The sequence below is a fragment of the Pelophylax lessonae genome (assembly GCF_965119305.1).
Source record: "Pelophylax lessonae genome assembly, chromosome: 3".
Classification (NCBI taxonomy): Eukaryota; Metazoa; Chordata; class Amphibia; order Anura; family Ranidae; genus Pelophylax; species Pelophylax lessonae.
In genome coordinates this window covers 190406159-190431993 of record NC_138770.1, presented here as the reverse complement: position 1 = coordinate 190431993, position 25835 = coordinate 190406159, and the positions used below count along the sequence as shown (strand labels likewise).

Sequence of the window (25835 nt, the reverse complement as noted above, 5' to 3'; positions counted from 1 at the left end):
ACCAGGGTTCTACGTTCACCCAAAAAGACCATAATAATATGTATCATTATATGGGTCTTTGTGTGGAGTGTTTCCTTATTCACATTTTTTACCAAAAAAAAATCAGAAAATGCTAAATGTTTTCATAACATGTCTGACAACATTTGGAGTCCTTACATAATAATACCTCTGGAAATGTTTGGATTTGTAATCCCTATGACCATCATGTTGTTTTGTTCTATTCAGATCATCAGGACACTACTGGTCCCCGTATCTTCTTCAGTAGAGTCTGAAGAGCCCAAGGCTAGTATTGTGCGCATAATCATCTGTAATCTGGTGGTGTTTGTGATTTGCTTCGGTTTTACTCATATTGGCATCTTCTTGCAGTTTCTGGCTCGAAGACAGATTATTTCAGACTGCACAGTGAGAAAACACATCAGCATATTCCTGCAGGTGACACTGTGTATATCTAACATTAACTGCTGCCTTGATGCCATTTGCTACTATTTTGCAGTAAAAGAATTCCGTGCCAAACTTAAGTATAAGCCAAGTGTGACACAGGTGGAGAATGTTAACACTTATGTCTAAACTAAAGTATAATGAGAAATTCATGGTTGAGGGATGGGGGTGCTCCCTCACACCCATCTAGAGTGGCAAAACCATTATTTATAATACAATACTATCTTTGCACCTACAAATGCCATTTCTCCAAGGCCATATTCCCAGGATGAAAAATGTTAACACTTACGTCTAGACCAAAGTATAACTACGAATTCATTTTTTTTGCAGTGAAAGAATTCCGTGCCAAACTTATGTATAAGCCAATTGTGACACACGGGTGGAAAATGTTAACATTTCTGTCTAGAACCATATATACCATTGTTTATAATACAATACCATCAGTGCACTTACAAAAGCCATTTCTCCAAGGCCATACTTATGAAATAATTGTAGAACTTGGAAAATGGGAATGATAATGATATTTCATACAGGCATCTTTTATTTTGTCGAGCCAATTGTGATACAGATGGAAAAAGTTAACTTTTATGTCTAGACCAAAGTATAACTACAAATTTACTTTTCAAGGGAGGGGGGGGCTCCCCCACACCCATCAAAAGTGGTGATAACATTTATTATTAAATACCATCAAGGCACATACCAGAGAAAGGCCATTTCTCCAAGAACATGGGAATGACAATCATATTTCATACAGGCTTGTTTTGTTTAATCAAACAGCACAATAAAAAACTGAATGCACTACAAGCCTTCAATCAAAACTTTGTTTCAGTTTTACAAAGCTCTAGCAGTATATAGTCTACGTCCCCAACCTAACAAACAAATCCTAATAGCATTAATACCCCAAATAAGGTACACAAAAAAAAAAAAAAAAAATATATATATATATATATATATATATATATATATATATATATATATATATATATAAATATTAAAGAATCAGAATTGCTTAACAATGTGGAAAAATAATGGATTAATTAGGATAATCAAAAATAATTAATAATTCATATAAAACACATATAAATATATAAATAAGCAAATTGATAGCACAAGACTGCTATGGGGCCTAGGGGTAGAATAATGGGTAGGCCCCATTAGTTGAGGTGTTGAGGCAATTTAAACATTGAAAATCTGTGTGCATCTAAAAGTAATGCATATCCATCACTGTCATTATAAAGGTTTGCAAAGGTTGCTGTTTATATTGACCCTACACCCCCTGTGACATTTCCAGTAAAAAGAGCTGACGTCAGGTGTACAGGGGGAGACCTACAAATCATTATTGCTAATCACAGATCCCCCTTTGTAGGCTGTGCAGTAAAGTCAACCCTGTTTGACTTTCTTAGTAGGGTGCAACTGCCCTTGTATCTGTCCCAAGCTGCGGGCAGGCAGCCAATAGAGGTTAGATGAATGTGATTGGCTTTTACATCGGTCACATGATCAGGAGTTTGTTCCACTGGCTCCCGATCAGAAGCCAAGAACGAGACCTGTCGGGGAGTGTGACAGATTGGTCAGTGTGGTGGAAGCGTGCAGTGAGCACGGCAAGAGTTTAAACAGGTGGTGCAGCTGTAAATAGTAACAATAGTAACAGTTTTTACTTTTCATCCAAGTTTGTTACATCAATGCTAAAATACTCTCAGATGAAGATTTTTTTTTTTTCATTTTTATTTGGGTAATACAGACAAGAATGTTATGGAAAAATAGAAAAAAAAAAGCACATCAACATTACCTGGTCTGATGATGACCATTAAATGAGATAAAGCCAATGCAGCTGCATAAATAGCTAGTGGACACTAGCATCAGTACAGTGAAAAGAAGAAAAAAGTGTAAGAACTCCCACTAGACAGAAACACACACAAAAAAAGCTATTAAATAAATAGATCAAATTTGTTCTAGTTGATTAATTTTAGGGTTTAAAGAAATTGCCATGTAAGTGCATCCGCTTTTATTCATTAAACCTATTCTTACTTACTTCACCATGCGAGCCATCCTTGTTCTTTTTATCATGCAAATCGAGGAATATATTTCCTGGCTGTGAGGAGACCCCCCAGGTGAATGGTGTATATTGGTTGGAGCTACTTACTGGAAACGGAACCACTAGTTTTTTTCGCCTGCTAATTACCCTGTCTACAACCTTGAATCTCAGCTTGAACCGACCCCCTATAATTAAGGGGTCCGTTCACTCTGGTAAGCATTTTTGTGCACACCGGGTGGTCCTGTGTCTTGGTGGAGGTGTTGAAGACCCAAGAAGTGCTATTACAAGATCTTTCAGAGACTCTAATTTAATTATAGGATGGTGTTATTGGACTAAACAAATCTGTTTTATGGTCCCACACACCAGTACCTGATTGGATCCTATTTTGCACATTGCACTTTAATTTTCACTAATTCATCTGAGGACCTTTTTCCCATTACAGTTTATTGAATTATTCAATTGATTATTTATATATTGCACTGGATTAGAGCACTTTAACTTTATATATATTTATTCTGAGTTTTTTTATTTATCACATATATTCTAAGTGTATCACACACTCATATGTGCACGAGGCATTTGGCCTATATTGTTTATCACATGGTTTTGTTATTTGCATTTACTCTAGTGAACTTGGTAACATATTATATATGATTTGAGAGTATTTTTTCTGCACAGAACATTAATAGTGGATGAGATTGGTTGAGCACGGCTATTATATAATATTATATAATTTTTATTAAATATTCTCTGAAAACCATAGATTAGTTGAAATCTGCATATTCCCGCATGAGAAAAGTACTGACACTGCAACTAGCCAGTCCTGTATTGCAAGAGTCTATGTGCACTCAGCCACAGAATATACCAAATTTTACCAAACCCACAGGAAAAGAAACAAATTGTCAGAGTTCGAAAACAAAACCAGAGTTCCAAGAGTAAACATCAGAAGATCATAGAGATAAAATTTCAGAGAATCATGTTGATCAAACGTCACCTAATTGAAACCGCTTTTTTAGCAACTAGCAAATGAATTGGAAGAATGATCCAATGGTATAATATAGTTACTGTTGCATGTGTGCAGAGAGATCCCTGGTTGGATGGGTCAATGAATCGCCTGGCCAGGGAGAAAGAGAGCCCCTACACGCACTAGGGGACACCAGGGAAGTACATGTTTTTGGATACCTGTCAGAAGCTGCTGGGTTAGCATGAGAAGCTGCTAGGTTCCACTAATCCACAAGAAACTCAGCTGAGGGATAAACCAAAAGGACCATCATAAGAGATCTGCAGACAGCTGTGACTCCACATCAAATCGACCGCTAGCAGACACCTTGCTTGTAGGGAAGCTCAGCTGATGAATCAACTAAGACACTGCCAGAGGGAAGCCGCAAAGTGCAGCCGCCACAAGATTCAGGGGCTGCCAGTAATTCAAACACACACACAGAGAACCTGCCCCAGCTCAAATCTGCACCACAGAAGGTAGCCAATTAGAGATGTCCCGAACTATTCGCCGGCGAACAGTTCCCGGCGAACATCGCTTGTTCGCGTTCGCCTTGGCGGGTGAACATATGCAATGTTCGGTCCGCCCCCTATACTTCATCATTGAGCAAACTTTGACCCTGTACCTCACAGTCAGCAGGCACATTCCAGCCAATCAGCATACCCTCCCTCCCAGACCCTCCCACCTCCTATAAAAAAAGCAAGGACAGCATCCATCTTAGATTCATTCTGAAGCTGCAGAGTTAGTTACAGCAGGGAGAGTGCTGCTGCTGCTGAATTAATAGGGAAATCATTAGCTAGGCCAGTGTTCTGTGTCCACTCCTGCTGTAAGGACAGCGTCCTGACAGCACCCCAAAAAGCCCTTTTTAGGGCTGGTATATCAGTCTGGTTTTATTTTATTTTTTTATATATATATATATACAGACTGTACTGTGTGCACACCACTCATCGGGTGGCACAGTACCTTGCAGATAAAAAAGTCATTTAATTTTTACCCTTTAATATAATTGCAGTTGCCTGCCAGTGAATGTCAGGTCCACAGACTGTACTGTGCCCACTGCCCACCACTCATATAGGGTGGCACAGCACCTTGCAGATAAAAAATTCATTTAATTTTTCCTATAATAAAAAATAAAATGTATCCAGAAAAAACAGGAACTGGCTTTTTCATTCGAATTTTAGTAGCGCAGGGATGGTGATAACCTCTTACCAAAGAAATAGGATGATAACATATACCAAAATATATGAATCAGATGTGATAAATATAAGCATAAATTCATAAATACATAAAAGCATGAAATCACATCAATAGGAGTCCATAAAGTCCATAGGTATAAAGTGCATAGAGCAATGAAAGTGCAAACATGAAGGATCACAGGTGCGACTTATGGGGACCACCCTTGCTTGCCACCACCACACAGTGTCGGGAGAAGTATCTGAAATTCAGACTCACTAGTGCACTATAAATTTACCAGGAAATCTTCCGGAGGAGTCTTTGCAGCACAAATCAGAGATCTGGAGGAAACCTGATTTTACTATATGCTGTTGTTGACTAGTCCATGAGAGTGGTTAGGCATAGGCGTCTGGTGAGTCTGAATTTCAGATACTTCTCCCGGCACTGTGTGGTGGTGGCAAGCAGGGGTGGTCCCCATAAGTTGCACCTGTGATCCTTCATGTTTGCACTTTCATTGCTCTATGCACTTTATACCTATGGACTTTATGGTCTCCTATTGATGTGATTTCATGCTTTTATGTATTTATGATTTTATGCTTTTATTTATCACATCTGATTCATATATTTTGGTATATGTTATCATCCTATTTATTTGGTAAGAGGTTATCACCATCCCTGTGCTACTGAAATTCGAATGAAAAAGCCAGTTCCTGTTTTTTCTGGATGAATTTTATTTTTTATTATATTTACTCATTTAAGTAGCAGCAATTTGTGTTATTTGTGTTATTCTGTCAGGTTTGTGTTACCTGTTTCCTAAAGCGCAGTGGATTACAACATCGTCTATTAATTTAGTACAAGTAGTGATATTTATATATTTAATTTTTCCTCTGCAATATAATTGCAGTTGCCTGCCAGTGAGTGTCAGGCCCACAGACCGCACTGTGCCCACTGCCCACCATTCATATAGGGTGGCACAGCACCTTGCAGATAAAAAAGTAATTTAATTTTTCCTCTGTAATATAATTGCAGTTGCCTGCCAGTGAGTGTCAGGCCCACAGACTGTACTGTGCCCACTGCAAATGGACTGTTTTGCGGTTGTCAGAGTTTGGCCTGTCACTGTGAAGCGGGCGTGACCCTTACACTACCTGATCGATACAACATCATACCTGATCGTATTCACACACTGGATGTTTTAAAGCACGTTATTCCAAACAATTTAGGAATGTTAGGTGATTTATGCCCTTTATGGATTAAAACCCGACTCTGCGTCAACTACGTAATTTTCCATGGGAGTTTTGCCATGGATCCCCCACTGGCATGCCACAGTCCAGGTGTTAGTCCCCTTGAAACAACTTTTCCATCACTATTGTGGCCAGAAAGAGTCCCTGTGGGTTTTAAAATTTGCCTGCCTATTGAAGTCTATGGCGGTTCGCCCGGTTCGCCCGTTCGCGAACATTTGCGGAAGTTCGCGTTCGCCGTTCGCGAACATAAAATTTTATGTTCGCGACATCTCTATAGCCAATCTCCAGACAAGTGTTTCAGAGCCCCGCCCCCTTTTTAAGTCACGTGATTGAGGAGACTGGGAAGGAATTTATAGGCAACAAGGAGTGAGAACACTTAAGGAGAAAAGGGGAAAAAGAGGAACTGGACCTCCAGCCATCCATCCAGGGACAAAAAAAAAAAAAATTCCCAGCTCAACTTACCAGCCAGCCTGCAACAAACCGAATTGCCCTGTCTAAAAGTTCAGGTCAAAAACAGGGATTTCATTTTCACTTAAAAATGCATGCATTAGCTGCAGAGGCCGCAACAAGGCACCCCATTTTTTTCTGCAGTCGTAAATTTTGAGAGCCTCCATAGTAGGAACACATATATTATGGGATAGATTGAGAGCAGGTTTGCCTGGAGAGAGCCCACTCCTTCTTAAAGGCACAGGGGTGCACTGGACACCCAACAAATAGCACAATGGCAGCAAAGGTTTCCAGTGCACCCCCTCGCCAGATAACCAGCGGTACAAACAAACAGCAACTGCCCCAACCTATAACTGGCCTTAACAGCAAGGTGCACAAGGAAGGGTGAGGCATGTCAAACAAAAACAAAGAAAAATTCCCAGCTCAACTTACCAACCAGCCTGCAACAAATCGTATTGCCCTTTCTAACAGTTCACATGAAAAACAGTGGTTTTCGTTTGCCCACATTTGCAAATACATTCGTAAGTTGCAGAGACTGCAACAAGGCCCCCCAGTATTATCTTCAGTCCTGACTGTATACATTTTAAGAGAGAGCCTCCATAGTAGGAGCACATATATAGTAATGGATAGATTATGGGCAGGTTTTCTTGGAGGAAGTCCATTCCTCCTTAAAAGCACAGGGGCACACTAGTCACCAAGCAAATAGCATAATGGCAGCAATCCATGGGACCCGCCCACACTGAATACTACTGAATTGCTACAAGATCCAAAATACAAAAAAAAAAAAAACATAAACACATGAATACTTAGGAAAAGAAAATACAGATGTTGAATTACTATATTATATTATTATTATTAATCATGATCACAATAAAATTCACTTAATAAAAACAGAAATAGGAAATAGGAAGCAAAAAGCAGAGAACAGAAGCAACAGAAACAGAAAACAAAGAGGACAGAGAGCAACACTATGGAACAGTATGTACTTCTAAATCCTCATTGAGATCATTTGCCGCAAGTGTGTTTTAATATATAAATCCAATATGTCTCTTGGCTGCATAACTTTATGAACCTTTCATTATCTGGTAGGTTTGCCAGGGTGGTTTCTATGGCGAAAACATTCAAATCTTTGATGTTCTTATTGTGTTTCTGAGCAAAATGCTACAGAGGCGCACCTGGGATTAGCCTACGATGTTCAAAAAAACTTGCTTTTGGGGGGTTCATCTAATAGATATTTGTTATGAGTCTGTTTTACTAGATCTAGTGGATAGCCTTTTTTGCTGAATTTATTATTTGCTGTATGTAATCTTCTTCAGTTCTACTACAGTTTGAATTCAATCTCCAAAACTGCCCTGCTGGTATATTCCTCTTCCATTAAAGGGTAACAGCAACTACCAAAATGCAAATATGAGTTGCCTCTAGTTGATTGTTACAATGCTCTATAAAAGCCACAAGGGCTTCTATATCACTATCCCAAATGATGATGATATAATCTATATATCGCCCATACAAAACAAGATGTCTCACATATGTGTTATCCTTCCAAATGAAGAGCTCCTCCCAATATCCCATCATTAGGTTGGCAAAACATGGAGCATAATTGGCTCCCATGGCTGTGCTCTGTGCTTATAAAAAATAACTGGTCTAGAAAGGAAAATAGTTGTGCTCTAGACTAAAATCTGCACATTCCACAATAAATCTAGCTTGTTTATTATTTATAGATCCACTCTTCGCTAAGAAAAATTTGAGTGCATTTAAACCTACTGTATGGGGAATGGATGTATAGAGAGAACTTATTATTCGGGGAGGAAACTATATGACTATAAACCTAGATGCAAATGGTTTCCCATCTATACTGTAGTAGAATGTCAATAAGATGACTCAAATCCCTGATGTAGGAGGGCAGACCAGTGACAAAAGACTGCAAAAAGACAAAAAGACATCAATCTGCTGCAAGAGGCCGCTAGTCAAACCATCAGTACTGGGAATGATGGGTCTGCCAGAAGGGTTCACAAGACTCTTGTGGACCTTCGAGAGGTGGTAAAAATATGGTGTACTGCAGACCTCAGGTAGTAAAAATTCCATCTCTTTTTTGTTAATGATATTATCATGAAAGCTGCATCAATCATGAGGGCTAGCTCCAATTTAAAGTCAGCCAAAGGATCAACTGCCAGCTATAGGTAGGTTGCTCAGTCCACTAATAGCCAAAAAGCTTCTGTCAAAAAATCACTCCTATCTTGTATTATTAGGCTACCGCCTTTATCCATCGGCTTAATAACTATATCTTTGTTTTATCTAGTTTTCTCAAAGCTTAAACTCTTATATTTCTTCCAAGAAGATGTTTTGCACAGTTTTATTAGATGATTATAAGTGACATTATAAAATGCTTTAATGAAGGGCCCTCTTGAATTATGGGAGTAGAAAACAGACTTGGGTTTGAAATTAGTGTGCACAATATCAGGATTATATAATTCTTCTACCTGGTGAGAACTGACAAATAGGAACTAGTTGAGTATAGTAACCATATTGTCTTTCTCATCTATCATAGAAAGGGTAGTATTATCTAAATCCACCACGGGAGAATCGCTGATCTCTTCCTTCTGTGTATGGGCATCGGAGAAATTTATCATAAGGGTTAAATTCCTTATAAATTAATGAAGGTCCTTAAAGGCATTTGGACCTGTATTTGGGTCAGAGTTGAGCCCTTTCTTCAATAAGGACCGCTCCTGTGGAGAGAGTATGTTTAGAAAAACTAAATATTTTTATGGTGCTAACTCCGGAGGACTGTCCTTCCAGTCCTTTTTGTGTATTAGTGCACTTACATCCACCTCTTCTTCCTCTCAAGGTTTTTTTCGCTTTTCTTTTGGAGCGCTGGACAGAGTGATCTCTAAAAAATATCCTCATTAGAAGAAGCAGCCACTGGGAAGGCAACTATGACTGCCTCATTATTCCCATTGGGACTAGTATCCACACACTTGTACTTCCATGGCGTCCCCTGGTGTGTTATGGGCTCTCTCTCTCCCTGGCCAGGAGATCCATCGAGCCATCCACCTTGGGATTTCTCTGCATAAATGCACGAATAACTACATTATACGACTGGATCATTCTTCTGATTAATTTGCCAGTTCCTAACCAAGTGGTTTCAATAATGTGACTTTTTATCTATATGATCCTCTGAATTTTACTCTCAGGACTTTGATTTTGTTTTTCAACTCTGACAATTTGTTTATTTGCCTTTGGGTAAATTTGACATGTTCTGTGACTGAGTGTACATGGGCTGTTTCAAAACTGTGTATGCAGTGTCAGTGCTTTTCTCATGCAGGAATCTGCAGATTGCAACTAATTTACGGTTTTCTGTGACTGCGAAACATGATCTATGGTTGGACAATTTAAAGTGTTATTAAACCCACAACAGTAAAATGAGTCTGTATATGCAGTAAAGCATGCTTGTTCTACTCACTGTGGAACCTAAGGCATTATTCCCCTGCATTGTGTAAAAAGGCTGCTAGATCCTGTCTTCTATGATCCTCCCCTTCCACTGTCCCCCAATCTATCCCATTAAAAAAACAGAGCCTTTGGAGTCAATCTGCACATGCTCAGTTTGGTGTGTATTGCTAGAGAGTTTTTTTTTTTTTCTTGGGAGGGTGATCAGCACAGGGTCAATAAGCACTGTTCAGACAGAGGGTCAGGGGTCCTGCAGCCTCATAGGACAGTCAGAGTAGAATGAAAAATCCTTTAAGAAGCTCTACCCAGACACTGATAAAAGTCACAAGACTGCTATCTACTGCTGATGAGATAAGGTATTTGGCAGTTTATACTTACTAAATGAATTACAGGGTCCTGGGTTTATTAACACTTTAATCAAATAGAATATTTTTTATTTTAATTATATATTTAATAGTTAGTGTGTGTGTCTAGTGGAAATTTCATTGCAAGAATGTTAAGATGTAACTCCATCTTTGAATTTGGCTCCCTTCCTAAAGCGGAACTCTTTCAATCAACATTAATTCTTTTTAATCATCCCTATGCAGCTAGCATTATTAAAAAATAGGTATTTTATGTTTACTTGCTTTAAACTTTTTTTTTTTTTTAATTTCTTCAGTTGTTTTATGGTTTCTGGTCTAGACCAAAAAGATGTCATACATCCCAGGAGTCCTATTTGGAATTTATTTTCTTTTATCTGGAGGGGGAGGAGGGCCTTGCCTAAGCTAAGGGCAAGTGAATTCCATTAACCACTTGCCGACTGCGCACAGTATATTTACTGCGGCAGTCAGCCCCTCACAGGCAGAGCGACGTAGGTCTACGTCGCTAGCCTGTGAGGGTCTCAGGAGCAAGCGCGCGCCACCGGAGGTCACTCGCGATCGTCGGTGGAGAGGGAGAAAGGCAGGCGGCTAATGTAAACAAGCCGCCTGTCATTCTCCCCGGTGTATGAATGATGATCATACGGTTCTACTATGTAGAACCATTGATCACTGTTCATACATCTCAAGCCACAGCCAATCACAGTTAGAATCCCGCCCCTAGGGACACACATAGCCCCTCCCTCTCAAAAAAAAGTTAACCCCTCCACTGCCAGTGTAATTTTACAGTAACAGTGCATATGTATAGCACTGATTACTGTAGAAATGTCACTGGTAACCCAAAAAGTGTCAAAAATGTCAGTCAAGGGTCCGATCTGTCCGCCGCAATGTCGCAGTCCCGCAAAAAAAAATCGCAGATCGCCGCCATTACGCGTTAAAAAAAAAACAACAAAAATGACAAAAATCTTTCCCTTTGTTAGTAAACGTGATAACTTTTGCGCAAACCAATCAAAATACGCTTTTTGCGATTTTTTTTACCAAACATATGTAGCATAAAACAAATTGGCCGAAAATGTTAAAAAATTTTGATTTTTTTTTGGGGGGGGATTTCCTATAAAAAAATTTGAAAAATATTGTTATTTTTGCAAAATTGACGCTTTTTTTTGTTTATAGCGCATGATCAAAAAATCGCACAGGTGATCAAATACCACCAAAAGAAAGCTCTGTTTGTGGGAAAAAAAGGACGCCAAATTCGTTTAGGTACAGCGTTGCACGACCGCGCAATTGTCCGTTAAAGTCACGCAGTGCCGAATCGCAAAATAGGCCCTGGTCAGGAAGGGGGTAAAATCTTCCGGGGCTTAAGTGGTTAAGTAAATGCTACATTAATTTTTTTTTTTTTTTGAGAAAAACCCCCTTGCTAAGGTGTGGGACTTTAGAGGTAACAGTGGATTGCACATAAGAATAGTAAATTATAATGTTCTAAAATAGTTTTATTGAAAATTGGTATCACTCTCAACCAATATCCATTCTCATATGATTTAACATGATATACACATATTATGGCCATAAACATAATGGCTCATACATTACATTACAAAGATAAAAAACACACAAACATGGTGCTACTTGTGGGAGTGGTACATAATCCAACGCGTTTCGATAAATGTGTAACTAATAATATACAAATCTTCATCAGGGATTCTGATTCCATTCCTGAAAAAGCACAACATAGTGTAAGTTCTATACAACTTGAAAAGTATATAAAAAATACATCTATTATACTTTATTATGCATCTGCGATTATTTCTCCCATGGAGGCAGCCAAGAAGAACCTCCCCAAATCACCACCCCAACCTCCCAATTCCACCACATACCTGGTACCCTGCACCCCGTTGTACTCCTTCTAGGAAGTGTATCCTGTGTTTTCAGATAGAAGCCAGAGCCAAGTATGAATGATTTCTGCTTCTTTTTCCTAAAACAATGATTATATCAATATGGGACAGAGCAGGATTCCCAAGAGAGGGAGGGGAGGGAGGGGGGGGGCGGTCAGGAAAAGGAATGTATATATTAGGGTTGCGCATCTTCACTTACCTCAGGATTCGATGCGATTACGATTATTAGGGTCGCGATTCGATACGATTCGATTCCGTGATGCATCACGATTACTGCCCAATGCCCATGCCCAGCCCACTGCCCAATGGTTTTCAAAACTTTATCAAAAAAAACAAACAATCAAGCAGTCACAAATAAAAGAATCCTTTTTATTTTCATTTGCTTCAAAGGACACTTTCCTGGACCCTGTCATGGCCTGCAAGCCCTGCATACTTTAGTGCACTTGCACTGCAAACATATAGGAAGGTCTGAAAATGCAAACAGCATAGCAGAGACAGACAACAACACTAGTATTTTACTAGAAGTAACAGTAAAATTAGTAAAAAACTGTAGTAGTGCAGTTTACTGCTTCATAAAAGAAAATATTAATATAAGCCAGGCCTACCACCATTTAAAGTACAACTAAAGGCAAAACTTTTTGGATTTTGGATAAAGTTTGGCCTATAGTTGTACTTTAAAGGCAAGCCAAGATAGAAAAAGCCAGCCAGCCAAGCTAATATTCTTGTGAAAATGGTCATCATAAATTCCCACAAAACATTATATATAAATCCTTTTATGTGAATATGCATTGCAATAAATTCCAGGTGTGCCATAACCTGTCCTCTACAAAACAGAGCACTTCCTGACTAGTAGCAAACATCAAGGGTGAACCTGGCAATAGTGCACTGCTGCATAACTTCCATGTTCACCGTGATGTTTGTTTCCCTCTGCAACTGCCAGTCAACTCAAGTCAGTTGATGGATTGGCTGCTAGAGGGGAGTTACAAATATAAGCTTTAAGCTTATCAATTCATTAATGTCACTTACTTTACAAAAAACGTTACCTGTCCTGCAGACAGTCTCTGTCTCTACCACGATTAAACCCAACTGAAGCCAAGCCAAAGCAACCATTAGAGGAAGGAAAACCCTTGACAGAGTAAATCATCAACTGAAGCTTAAACCTTGAGTAAATCTTCATGGGATCACAAAAAAACACACAACACGATTGTCTGCATCAGAATCATGAGAACCGAAGAAAGGTTTGGCATTGGTTTGGCACACTGGTACAACTCAAGGCATATAGGTTAGGTCAGGTTTGTGTGTATTTGTGATCCAGTAAAGATTTAATCAAGGTTTTACGCTTCAATGTATGATTGATTTAATCTTTCAAGGATGTCCTTTCCTGTACCGTGGCTGCCTGGCTTGCCTTCAGTTGTCTAGATACACTTATACCTTTAGTATTTGTTTGGTTGAGGGAACCCCCTACACTTGCTATTGCTACAGAGTACAACAGACCAGCAGACAGACATGCGTTGCAATAAATTCCAGGTGTGTGCCATAACCTGTCCTCTACAAAACAGAGCACTTCCTGACTAGTAGCAAATATCAAAGGTGAACCTGGCAATAGTGCACTGCTGCATAACTTCCATGTTCACCGTGATGTTTGTTTCCCCCTGCAACTGCCAGTCAACTCAAGTGAAGTGAGTTGATGGCTGCTAGAGGGGAGTTATACAAATATAAGCTTAAGCTTAAATAATTATCAATTCACTTATGTGAATGGACCATTTTTGAAAACAAGCCATTCTCCATCTCTCCAGTGCCAGAAAAGCTGTAAAAAATATAAAATGTTCCAGGTTCACTGCGATTGTGTTTGCCCCTGCCATTGCCAGTCAACTAAACACAGTGTGTGTGTGTCGTGACTCGTGACAACTCAAAAGCTTATACGCAGCCTCAGCATCAACTCAACACACACACACACTGTGTGTGTGTGTGTGTGTGTTGAGTTACTGCTAGAGCTGCGTTATAAGCTCTTGAGTTGTCACGACAGTCAGTCAGTCAGTCACGTTACAGAAAGAAAACTTTACCTGCACTGCACTGAGCAGCACTCTACCATGTCGATTACATCTGTAACTGAAGCCAAGCTAGCCAACAAGCCACCATTAGAGGAAGGAAAATCCTTGAGAGAATAAATTGTAAACTGAAGCTTAACCTTGAGGAAATCCTATGGGGGTCACATTCACAAACTCACAAATATAGTATATTACACAAGAATCCACAATTGGTGTATTTATTTGTGATCCAATAAGATAAGATTTACTCGAGGTTAAGCTTCAAATGTACAAGTTATTTCTCTCAATGATTTTCCTTCCTATAATGCTGCACCGTGGCTGGCTTGGTGTCAGTCAGTTGTCTATAAGAAAATACACTTTAATATTATTTATTTGGTTGAGGGTTAAATGAACCCCTGCCTACTTGCCTAGACACTTTTAGTGTGAAGCAACGGAACGGATCATGGATTGGAAATGGACACATTGGACAGGACAATCTTCAAAAACAAACCATCAGTGCTATAAAGCTATAAAACAAGACTGGTGATGTGACTGACTGGTGACTGGCGGCAGACTGAATTAGTAATTACTAATTCATTAAAAACATGAATTAGTAATTATTTCAGTGCTTAGCATTTGGGAACATGTAGGTTTTTCTGTAAGAACACTAGATGATCCACATGCTCAGGTTTAAGACTGCTTCTTTTCGATGTTATAACATCTCCTGCAGTAGAGAAAACCCGCTCTGCAGATACACTTGTACCTGGGATACACAAGTAGTGCTTTGACAGCTGAGAGAGGAGGGGGAATATGACCTCATGCTCACGCCACCATTTTAAAGGGTCCTCAGTGAGAGGCAGAGGTGGGGCTTTACAATATTTTTCCATTTCGTCTTCTGCCTTAGCATAGGGGGTCTTAGGTTCTATTGCACCATCAGTGAAAGACTGCCCCAGCAAAGTCATGAGCAGCGATGTTGTGGCCTTTTTTTTGGGAGGAGAATGGCTGTCCTCAATGGGTGTTGTTTCTTCTTCCACAGTTGCTTTTTCCCTAGGCACTACATCCACATTTGTCCTTCTATTAGATGTAATCTGTGTGTTTGAACTAAAGATAATAGTATAAGAAGAGCTGAACTGACTAAGAGTGTGATTCATTGATGAGGTGTGGGAAACTGCACGGTAATCCATACCATACAGTTCCACTTCCCACACCTCATCAGTGAATCAGGGCATGTTATTACACAACACAATGTAGCTGAGCTTCTAGCTGTCTGGCAGGAAACATGATGAAATTCTAATTACCTCCAAAGATGCAGCCTCCTCAATCACTCCTCTATATATCTCCGATCTCTCCTCCTCTGTGAGAATAAAAGGCAGTTCTTTAAAGCGAGGATCCAGTGCAGAGGCTGTATGAAGGATCTTCTTCTCTGCCTCACTGCTGTACCTCTTCAGGAGATCTGTTTTGATGGCATTCTTGATCTCATGGGTCATGGCTGTGTCTCCCATGGTGTCTGTCATGCTCTGGAGCAGTTGTGCATTTAGAGGGGCAATGAGAGACACTGTTGGGTTGCGCTCTTCTGACATCAGCAAGGTTGCATCCTTCATTGGCTTTAATGCACTCACAGCGTCCTCTGCATTTGACACATCTGTTTCATTGAGAGTGCAGAGATCAGACTCTCCTTTTCTGACTTCTGGAGACAGCAAGGTGGCACAAACTGCGGGTTGTTGTTCTAAGAACCTCTCGACCATGTCATATGCGCTGTTCCATCTTGTTGGCACATCAGTTATTAGCTTATGATTCTTCAGGCCCAGACATTTCTGTTTCTCTTTTAGACAGTGGCTTGCTCTAGTGCTGCGATGGAAGAATGTGGATATTCGTCGCACTCTGGCGAGAAGCCTGGAGAGCGTGGCCCCTTTCAGTGCCAGCTGACATGCAAGATTGAGTGTATGGGCAAAACATTTAACATGAGGAAATTTACCAACTTGAGCTGCAACTATCATGTTCGCCGTGTTGTCGGTCACAAGCACTACAGATTTATCAGACAGCTGCCATTCTTCCACGACATGAGACAGTAGCTCTGCCAGATGAGCACCTGTGTGAGACTCATAAATGGCTCTTGTTTGCAACACATGTGACAAGACCTGCCAGTCCTTAGTAACGTAATGTGCTGTTATTGTAACATAGGACTCCGTTGTGACTGAAGTCCATGAATCACACGTTATTGCGACTCGACTGGCTTGGTTCATTGACGCAAGTACCTGAGCTTTGGTGTCGTGGTAGAGTGCAGGTATAACGTTTTCTGTAAAGTGACTGCGTGATGGGATCTTATAACGTGGCTCTAGCGTCTTCACAAGGTAGCGAAACCCGGCGTTGCCCACAACTGAGTAAGGCCGTAGGTCCTTGGCGATGAAAGCTGCCACAGCTTTGGTTAGTTTCTTCCCTTTTTCTGAGTTGGGCGGATAAGTTGACAGTATGGCATCAATTCTTGGCTGATCTTGGTCTAGCAGTCTTTCCTTGGCAGTGGTGGCACTGCTTGTGGCGACAGGTGTTACTAACTCAGAGTGAAAACGGCTAACATGGTTTCTCAAGTTCGTAGTATTCCCTAGGTATTTAATTTTTGTGTGACAGGCTTTACATACGGCGTGTGTCTTGTCCAACTCACGCTTCCCTGTGTGTTTGTAAAATCCGAAATGTGCCCAGATGTTTGCTCTTAAAACGCTAGGTGCATTTTTTATCTCTCGATCTTTTTCTCCTTCTGTCATTACCATACTACCACATATGTGACGGAGACGGATGACGTAAGTTGCCAAACTCTGTCAGTGTTTAAAAAAAAATAAAAAAAAAAACTTGTAAACTAAGCCGCAACAAGTCAACCAAGCAACATCTTTCATAAAATATGATTGTCTGTCTGTCTGTCCCTTATGCATGCACTGAGCCAAAATCCCCGGGGCCCCCCCCTTACCCCACAGTTGCCTGTGACAGTGACACTGACAGAGACCCCCCTCCCCCCACAGCTGAGCTGACACTGCAGCCTGACACACTGACAGAGACCTGGATGTCCCACACCTTCCCCAATCCCCCACAGCACTGACAAACACTGAGAGTGAGTCCCCCCCCTTGCCCAGACCCCCACAGCTGACACTGACAGAGACCTGGATGTCCCACACCTTCCCCAATCCCCCACAGCACTGACAAACACTGAGAGTGAGTCCCCCCCCCTTGCCCAGACCCCCACAGCTGACACTGACAGAGACCTGGATGTCCCACACCTTCCCCAATCCCCCACAGCACTGACAAACACTGAGTGAGTCCCCCCCTTGCCCAGACCCCCACAGCTGACACTGACAGAGACCCCCAGGCCCCCACTGACACTCAGAGAGAGCCCCCTGGCTGCCAGACTGCCACAGCAGAACAGTACCCCCGGGCCCCGACCGACCGTCCCCTGTCCCAGGCCCCCCCATCACAGACATCCCCCAGAGATACAGACGAGACCCCCATGAATGATTACACAATTATTTGTTCGGACTACATACCTGCTGTGTGACTGTGTGGGTTGTTGTTGTGCACTGCATTGCAGAGGAGGACAAGCACTACAGATTTATCCGCCACAGAGCCCAGAGAGCTGTGCTGCTCTCTGGGCTCTGTGGCGGGCGGCTGGCGTCACTGGCAGTGGCGTGGCGGCTGGGCCTGTCGGCTACGGTGAGGTGAGGCTGGCGGCGCTGGCTGGCTGCGATGGGGACGCACTTGGGGCTCCTGTGTGTGGAGTGTGGACTGGCTTGTGGCTTGGCTGGCTGGCTTCTTGGCTGCAAGGCCGCAGGTGGGACGCCGATACACGCGGGGGATGTCTTGCTGCGCCTCGGCCCGGGTCAAAGAGACGGAAGGGGAAGGGCGGAGCCTTTTTATTAAGCTCCCGCCACTAACCCACCAATCAGCTGCTGATCTTGTGATTTTTTTCTCCCTTGCGCGATACTGCGTGGCCGCGGCTGATGACGTAATTTCCTAATCGATTATGCCGGCAACCCGCATCGATGCAGAATCGCGAAGGGTCGAATCGCGATGCATCGATCTTTCGATTATATTCCGCAGCCCTAGTATATATAGTGTAGTATTCCCCTCTACTATCAGCGCATCAGGGCAGCATTTGCTCGTCCTCCATCTAACATAAAGAGCAGGATGGGGAGGGGAAAAGGTAAGGATTAGGAGGCTTCGAGACTAAGAAGGAACCTATTCAATCCTGCATGAATTAACTATTCATTTGCATAGCATCATCTCTTACCTTGACGAATAGTCTAGGTCAGGGAAATTTATATTGATCCGTAATTTGACCAGTCGTTGCACTTGGGATAAGGGAAAGCCCACCTATTAAGGAGAGGGGTCTCTGAACGTTTTCCCCAATCCTGGTGATTTGATTCCCCTGTAAAGAGCAGAAATATATGTGCAGGAGACTTTCTCAATGTTTGAACATATAGTTTCTAAAAAGGAAGTATTATCCCCAATGGAAACCCATTCAGAAAATGTGTAACCACTAATACTTACAGCAAGTGTTCGCCGTGGTTTTCACGCTTTAAATAAGGAAGAGCCACCTATTCAAGAGAGGTTTCTGCATAATTTGCCCAGTCCTGATAATTAGATTCCCCTAAAAGGATCAGAGATAGACAAAAAGCCCTTTCAATCTTTAAGCAGGTGGTTCCCCATATAAGAGGAGCACCATGCTTCCAGTGGAGCCCAATCAATAAGAGTGTATGGCCATCATTACTCACAATTTGCTAGCCTCTGTCCCGTTCCTGCATCCTCCCAAACATGGGGTCCTGGTTATCCATCCGTGGAGAGAAGTACCTTCCCCTCTGGCTCTTGGCGTCCCTTTTATGCAGACCGACAAGCGTTGGCAGATGCGGGGAATCCCGTAGTGTATGTATGACGTCACTTCCGCCCAAACGTTTATTGCGGAAGTGTCCTGCTGTTGATTTATGTTGCCTGGGCAACTACAACGGCTGTATTGTATGTAGGGCGAGGCGGTGCACAGACTATTGGTGGGTATAATAGATCTAATACTGTCCTATGTTGACAGGCACCATTCTGACCATCATGTTATCTCGAAATTTCCACATATTAATTGGACCTGAATTATTACCCTCAGTAATACCTATTGTAGAGAACTTAAATCAATTTGATTCTTTTAATAATATATATCTAAGGTATAATGAGGTGATTGAGATTGGTCTTTTTTAGGGGTAATTGCGGGGGGATTCTTCACATTTTGCATAGAAGGGATATATATACACCCCGGGACAGGTCATGCGTAATCCCTTCTAAGAGGGGTCAGGGATATCCATCCCCTAGTCAAAAATGAAAAAGGAGGTGAATTCTTCCTGAATACGCAAAAAAAAAAACCCCTGATGGAGAGGGGTTAAGCAAATAACCCCTAGGGGGGTCTACCTGTGCCGGGCTTCTACCTGAGTCAGATCCCACTGGAGGGACAGCTGATCCCACCTCAAAGGGTGGGGACACCACATCCACAGCAGGTGCAAGAATCAGATAATGGGGAGGAGGGGAGGGGGGGGGGGAGAATGAAAGAGAGAAAGGGTAGCCCAATTCTACAGGGCTCCCAAAGGAGGTTGGCCCTGACAGTCCCCATGGGAGAAAGCATAAAACGCACAGCGCATTTACAAAACATCTTGAAAATACAATAATTTAAACAGTGTTCATGAAACCCAAGATGAGATATATGAACAGTGGTGGGATTCAGCCGGTTTGCACCGGTTCTATGGAACCGGTTGCAAACTTTCTGCAAGTTCGCAGAACCGGCTGATCCCTCTAAGCTGGCGGCCGTGGAGCAGCAGAGCAGTGCGCCCCGAGGCCGAGCCCGCCCATTCTGTGACAATAGCGAATTAAAATTCGCTATTGTCACAAGGATCCTTCTCCTGGCCAATCAGGGAGCGGGTCCTCCCGCTTCCTGATTGGCCGAAAGTCAAACACCGTGCCATTGGCCGAGGAGGCGGGAGGACTGGGGAGACGCGGGGAGCCGGACTGAAGAGGAGCTGCCGTGATGACCGTCCGTGAGGTAAGTAAACGGGTCTCGCGGGGGGAACGCTGGCACTCTGCAATGATTCTGGGCAATGCTGTGGGCGCTCTGCAATGATTGGGGGCAATGCTGTGGCGCTCTGCAATGATTGGGGGCAATGCTGTGGCACTCTGCAATGATTGGGGGCAATGCTGTGGCACTCTGCAATGATTGGGGGCAATGCTGTGGGCGCTCTGCAATGATTGGGGGCAATGCTGTGGGCACTCTGCAATGATTCCGGGCAATGCTGTGGGCGCTCTGCAATGATTGGGGGCAATGCTGTGGGCACTCTGCAATTATTGGGGGCAATGCTGTGGCGCTCTGCAATGATTGGGGGCAATGCTGTAGGCACTCTGCAATTATTGGGGCAATGCTGTGGGCACTCTGCAATTATTGGGGGCAATGCTGTGGGCACTCTGCAATGATTGGGGGCAATGCTGTGGGCACTCTGCAATTATTGGGGGCAATGCTGTGGCACTCTGCAATGATTGGGGGCAATGCTGTGGGCACTCTGCAATTATTGGGGGCAATGCTGTGGCGCTCTGCAATGATTGGGGGCAATGCTGTGGGTACTCTGCAATTATTGGGGGCAATGCTGTGGGCACTCTGCAATTATTAGGGCAATGCTGTGGGCTCTCTGCAATGATTGGGGGCAATGCTGTGGGCGCTCTGCAATGATTGGGGGCAATGCTGTGGCACTCTGCAATGATCATTGGGGGCAATTCTGTGGCACTCTGCAATGATTGGGGGCAATGCTGTGGTCACTGTGCATTGAAAGGGGGGCACGCTGGTCTCTCTGCATTGAAAGGGGGGCACGCTGGTCACTGTGCATTGAAAGGGGGGCACGCTGGTCACTGTGCCTTGAAGGGGGGCACGCTGGTCACTGTGCATTGAAAGTGGGGCATGCTGGTCACTGTACATTGAAAGGGGGCACGCTGGTCTCTCTGCATTGAAAAGGGGCACGCTGGTCATTCTGCATTAAAAGGGGGCACACTGGTCACTGTGCATTTAAAAGGGGGCATGCTGGTCACTGTGCATTGAAAGGGGGGCACGCTGGTCACTGTGCATTGAAATTGGGGCATGCTGGTCACTGTACATTGAAAGGGGGCACGCTGGTCTCTCTTCATTGAAAGGGGGGCACGCTGGTCACTGTGCATGGAAAGGGGGCACGCTGGTCATTCTGCATTAAAAGGGGGCACACTGGTCACTGTGCATTGAAAGGGGGCACGCTGGTCACTATGCATTGAAAGGGGGCACGCTGGTCACTGTGCATTGAAAGGGGGCACGCTGGTCATTCTGCTGGGAAAGTCGCAACTGGTTACTAACATTTTTGAATCCCACCACTGTATATGAATGCATACATTTCAACAATATTTCAGTTTTTAAACAAATGGGGGGGATAAACTTCCAAGGCAAAGAAAGATGGAAAAGTGGAGGGGGGAGGGCATATAAGCCCAACCCACGTCTTATGTCCAACTTTCGAAAGCTGCCTATACATTTCCCCAAGATCCTTCCTATCTCATAAACCCATGAGGTAAACAGAAAGTTAAGACATCATGTCCGGGAAGCGGAAGAACAATTCCCGAAAGAGGGACTCAAGAATATATCAGTTAGTCAGTCTTGCCTGATGAGAAACCCTCCAAAAAGGGTCTATAACTCTCTGTTTCATTCAGGCCAGGGGGGGTGTTCGCACCAAGCATTTCGCGCTGGAGTAGCTGCTTGTTCCAATCCCCCCCCCTGGCCGGAATATGCACGCGTTCCAGGGCATAAAACGTCACCCTTGGGATCCTGTATTTGTGAGCAATGGCCGTATGTCTACCCAATGGTAAATATAGATCTCCAATGTTAATACTCTGCATATGTTTATTAATACGTTTACCGAACTCTTGTTTCGTTTTGCCCACATAAAATGCGCTGCATTCACAGCGCATTAAGTAGACAACCCCCCGTTTTGCAATTAACAAAATGTTTCAGGGAGAATACCTCCCCATTGGGTAGTGTGGTGGTTTTGCATTTAATTATAACCTGGCACTGTTCACAATTACCACAGGGAAAGGTTCCCAGGTCGCGGCATGGATCTCCTCTATTGGAGCCCTTATACTCACTTTGTACAAGTCCATCCTTAAGGGAGATTGCCCTTCTATATGTGATGGCAGGGGATGGGGTAACAATTTGTTTGAGGATAGCATCCTCTTTTAATATTACCCAATGTTTTTTGAGTATCTTATAGATATCCTCATGTTCAGTAGAGTAGTTCAAGATAACTCTCGGGGGATTCTCAACAGGCTGCGTTTTGAGTTTCTTGTTCTTAAAAAGTAGTTCTTACCTTTTCCCCTCCCCCGTCCTGCTCTTTATGTTAGATGGAGGATGAGCAAATGCTGCCCTGATGCGCTGATAGTAGAGGGGAATACTACATTATATATACATTCCTTTTCTAAATAGTACTCGTCTGGACTGTGAACACTAGGTGAGCCCTTCTGCCCGATTTCCTGCCCTCCCCTCCCCCTCTTGGGAATCCTGCTCTGTCCCATATTGATATAATCATTGTTTTAGGAACAAGAAGCAGAAATCATTCATACTTGGCTCTAGCTTCTATCTGAGAACACAGGATACACTTCCTAGGAGGAGTACAACGGGGTGCAGGGTACCAGGTATGTGGTGGAATTGGGAGGTTGGGGTGTTGATTTTGGGAGGTTCTTCTTGGCTCCCTCCATGGGAGAAATAATCGCAGATGCATAATAAAGTATAATAGATGTATTTTGTATATACTTTTCAAGTTGTATAGAACTTACACTATGTTGTGCTTTTTCAGGAATGGAATCAGAATCCCTGATGAAGATTTGTATGTTATTAGTTACACATTTATCGAAACGCGTTGGATTATGTACCACTCCCACAAGTAGCACCATGTTTGTGTGTTTTTTATCTTTGTAATGTAATGTATGAGCCATTATGTTTATGGCCATAATATGTGTATATCATGTTAAATCATATGAGAATGGATATTGGTTGAGAGTGATACCAATTTTCAATAAAACTATTTTAGAACATTATAATTTACTATTCTTATGTGCAATCCACTGTTACCTCTAAAGTCCCACACCTTAGCAAAGGGGTTTTTCTCAAAATCTACGTTTAGGGATTATGGTAACGCAATACCCTCAAGTTGTCTACATAACTTTTCCAATGCTACATGAATTATCTGCCCTTACTCAAGATGGCCATGGCTAGAAATGATGGTGGGGGTGTTTTTCAAAGTGATTTCTTAATAAAATAAAGCATGAAGACATGGACAAATGGGTGAGTTTACAGTTTGTGGGAGTCACGCCTGATGAAGTCACGTGTGTTGTAATGCAATACATAGGCCGGGTGAAGTCACTTTCGTTCACGGCCGAAACCCAAAGGCTTGTAAATATATGTTTCTGGAGATCTCTTCATACCGAATATCAGCAATTTTAATGTAAGTTACTACTTTTAATAAAAATATTTTATGTAAATACTACACTATGAGGATCCTTTCTGTTGCATTTGGTTTATGATGACCGGAGGAGAGGAGACCATATAGCAATCCACAGAGTGGAGTATGTGCTGCTGAGTCCTTTGAGACCTGTGGGGTCTCCATAAGAGGTTGGAGGAAAGGAGAGTGTATGGCGAGTCCTTGAGTGAAATAAGTGTTGTCAAGTGCTGTAGGACCTAATGTGGTCTTCATGTGAGGTAAGCTGCATAGTGTGCATTGTCGATGGTGTATGAGATCACAATCATGCCACATAAGGAGTTTATTTAAAGTACATTGGACTATATTTTATTTCATAATGGACACATAATCTTGTGATTTCAAATACTGAAATTGACTATATATTGCAGTTTGCTTGATGAATTTTATTTATTCACATTTGAAATTATCTTATTTATGTAATTGCTTTTTTTGCACAATTTGCAAATCTGTACAGCACTGGTGATTGCGGGTTCACTACCTAATAGGGATATCCCATAAATCACACTTATGAATTAGATGGTTTATAATAATTTAAAAAATGTTATTGGCCCATTGTTGAACTAATAATAGCACTGGTGATATGGGATACAGCACCCAGCAGGGTCACTTGCAGAAAGTATTTACATTTGGATGTTGAATTTAAGTCAGATCTAGAGGTATTATCACATTCATTATATTTAAATGGAATTACATTGCTAAACATTGAACATGACCTAGAGCAGAGGAATAAATATTCACTATATAATAAGAAGGTAATTAATTAAAATTGGACCAAAAATATTATTTTACTAAATATTGAATGCAATTCACATTATATGTAAGCAAAGTGCCACATTAAAATGATATACCCTTTAAAAATAATTTCCTGTAAACATCTAATAATAAGCCTAACCTCAAAAATATGCTTCAAATTTAAGTTCTGCTTTAATTAACCACTTCCATACCGGGCCATTTCTGGAACTCCGCTCCTACATGTAAAAATCATAATTTTTTTGCTAGAAAATTACTCAGAACCCCCAAACATTATATATATTTTCTTTTAGCAGAGACTCTAGGGAATAAAATGGCGGTCATTGCAACTTTTTATGACACACAGTATTTGCGCAGAAAGTGGAAAGAAAAAACTGTTTTATGAATTTAAAAAAAAAACACTAAAGGTAGCCCAATTTGTTTGTATAATGTGAAAGATGATATTACGCGGAGTAAATAGATACCTAACATGTCATGCTTTAAAATTGCGCACACGGGTGGAATGACGCCAAACTGCGGTACTTAAAAATCTCCATAGGCAATGCTTTAAAAATTTTCTTGGGCTAGAATTGTTGCTCTCACTCTAACGTTCATGGCGATACCTCACATGTATGGATTGAATGCCGTTTACATACAGTGCCTTGCGAAAATATTCAGCCCCCTTGAACTTTTTGACCTTTTGCCACATTTCAGGCTTCAAACATAAAGATATAAAACTGTAATTTTTTGTGAAGAATCAACAACAAGTGGGACACAGTCATGAAGTGGAAAGAAATTTATTGGATATTTCAAACTTTTTTAACAAATAAAAAACTGAAAAATTGGGCGTGCAAAATTATTCAGCCCCTTTACTTTCAGTGCAACAAACTCTCTCCAGAAGTTCAGTGAGGATCTCTGAATGATCCAATGTTGACCTAAATGACTAATGATGATAAATAGAATTCACCTGTGTGTAATCAAGTCTCTGTATAAATGCACCTGCACTGTGATAGTCTCAGAGGTCCATTTAAAGCGCAGAGAGCATCATGAAGAACAAGGAACACACCAGGCAGGTCCGAGATACTGTTGTGGAGAAGTTTAAAGCTGGATTTGGATACAAAAAGATTTCTCAAGCTTTAAACATCCCAAGGAGCACTGTGCAAGCGATAATATTGAAATGGAAGGAGTATCAGACCACTGCAAATCTACGAAGACCTGGCCGTTCCTCTAAACTTTCAGCTCATACAAGGAGAAGACTGATCAGAGATGCAGCCAAGAGGCCCATGATCACTCTGGATGAACTGCAAAGATCTACAGCTGAGGTGGGAGACTCTGTCCATAGGACAACAATCAGTCATATACTGCACAAATCTGGCTTTTATGGAAGAGTGGCAAGAAGAAAGCCATTTCTTAAAGATATCCATAAAAAGTTTTGTTTAAAGTTTGCCACAAGCCACCTGGGAGACACACCAAACATGTGGAAGAAGGTGCTCTGGTCAGATGAA

The 25835-nt window shown here is 42.0% G+C and overlaps 1 protein-coding gene across 1 annotated transcript in view; it reads left to right on the top strand.

Annotated features, from left to right (window-relative positions):
- LOC309549223 (G-protein coupled receptor 55-like) overlaps positions 1 to 25835 on the top strand; it is a 184232-nt gene that overhangs the window by 346 nt on the left and 158051 nt on the right. The window lies entirely within an intron of this gene.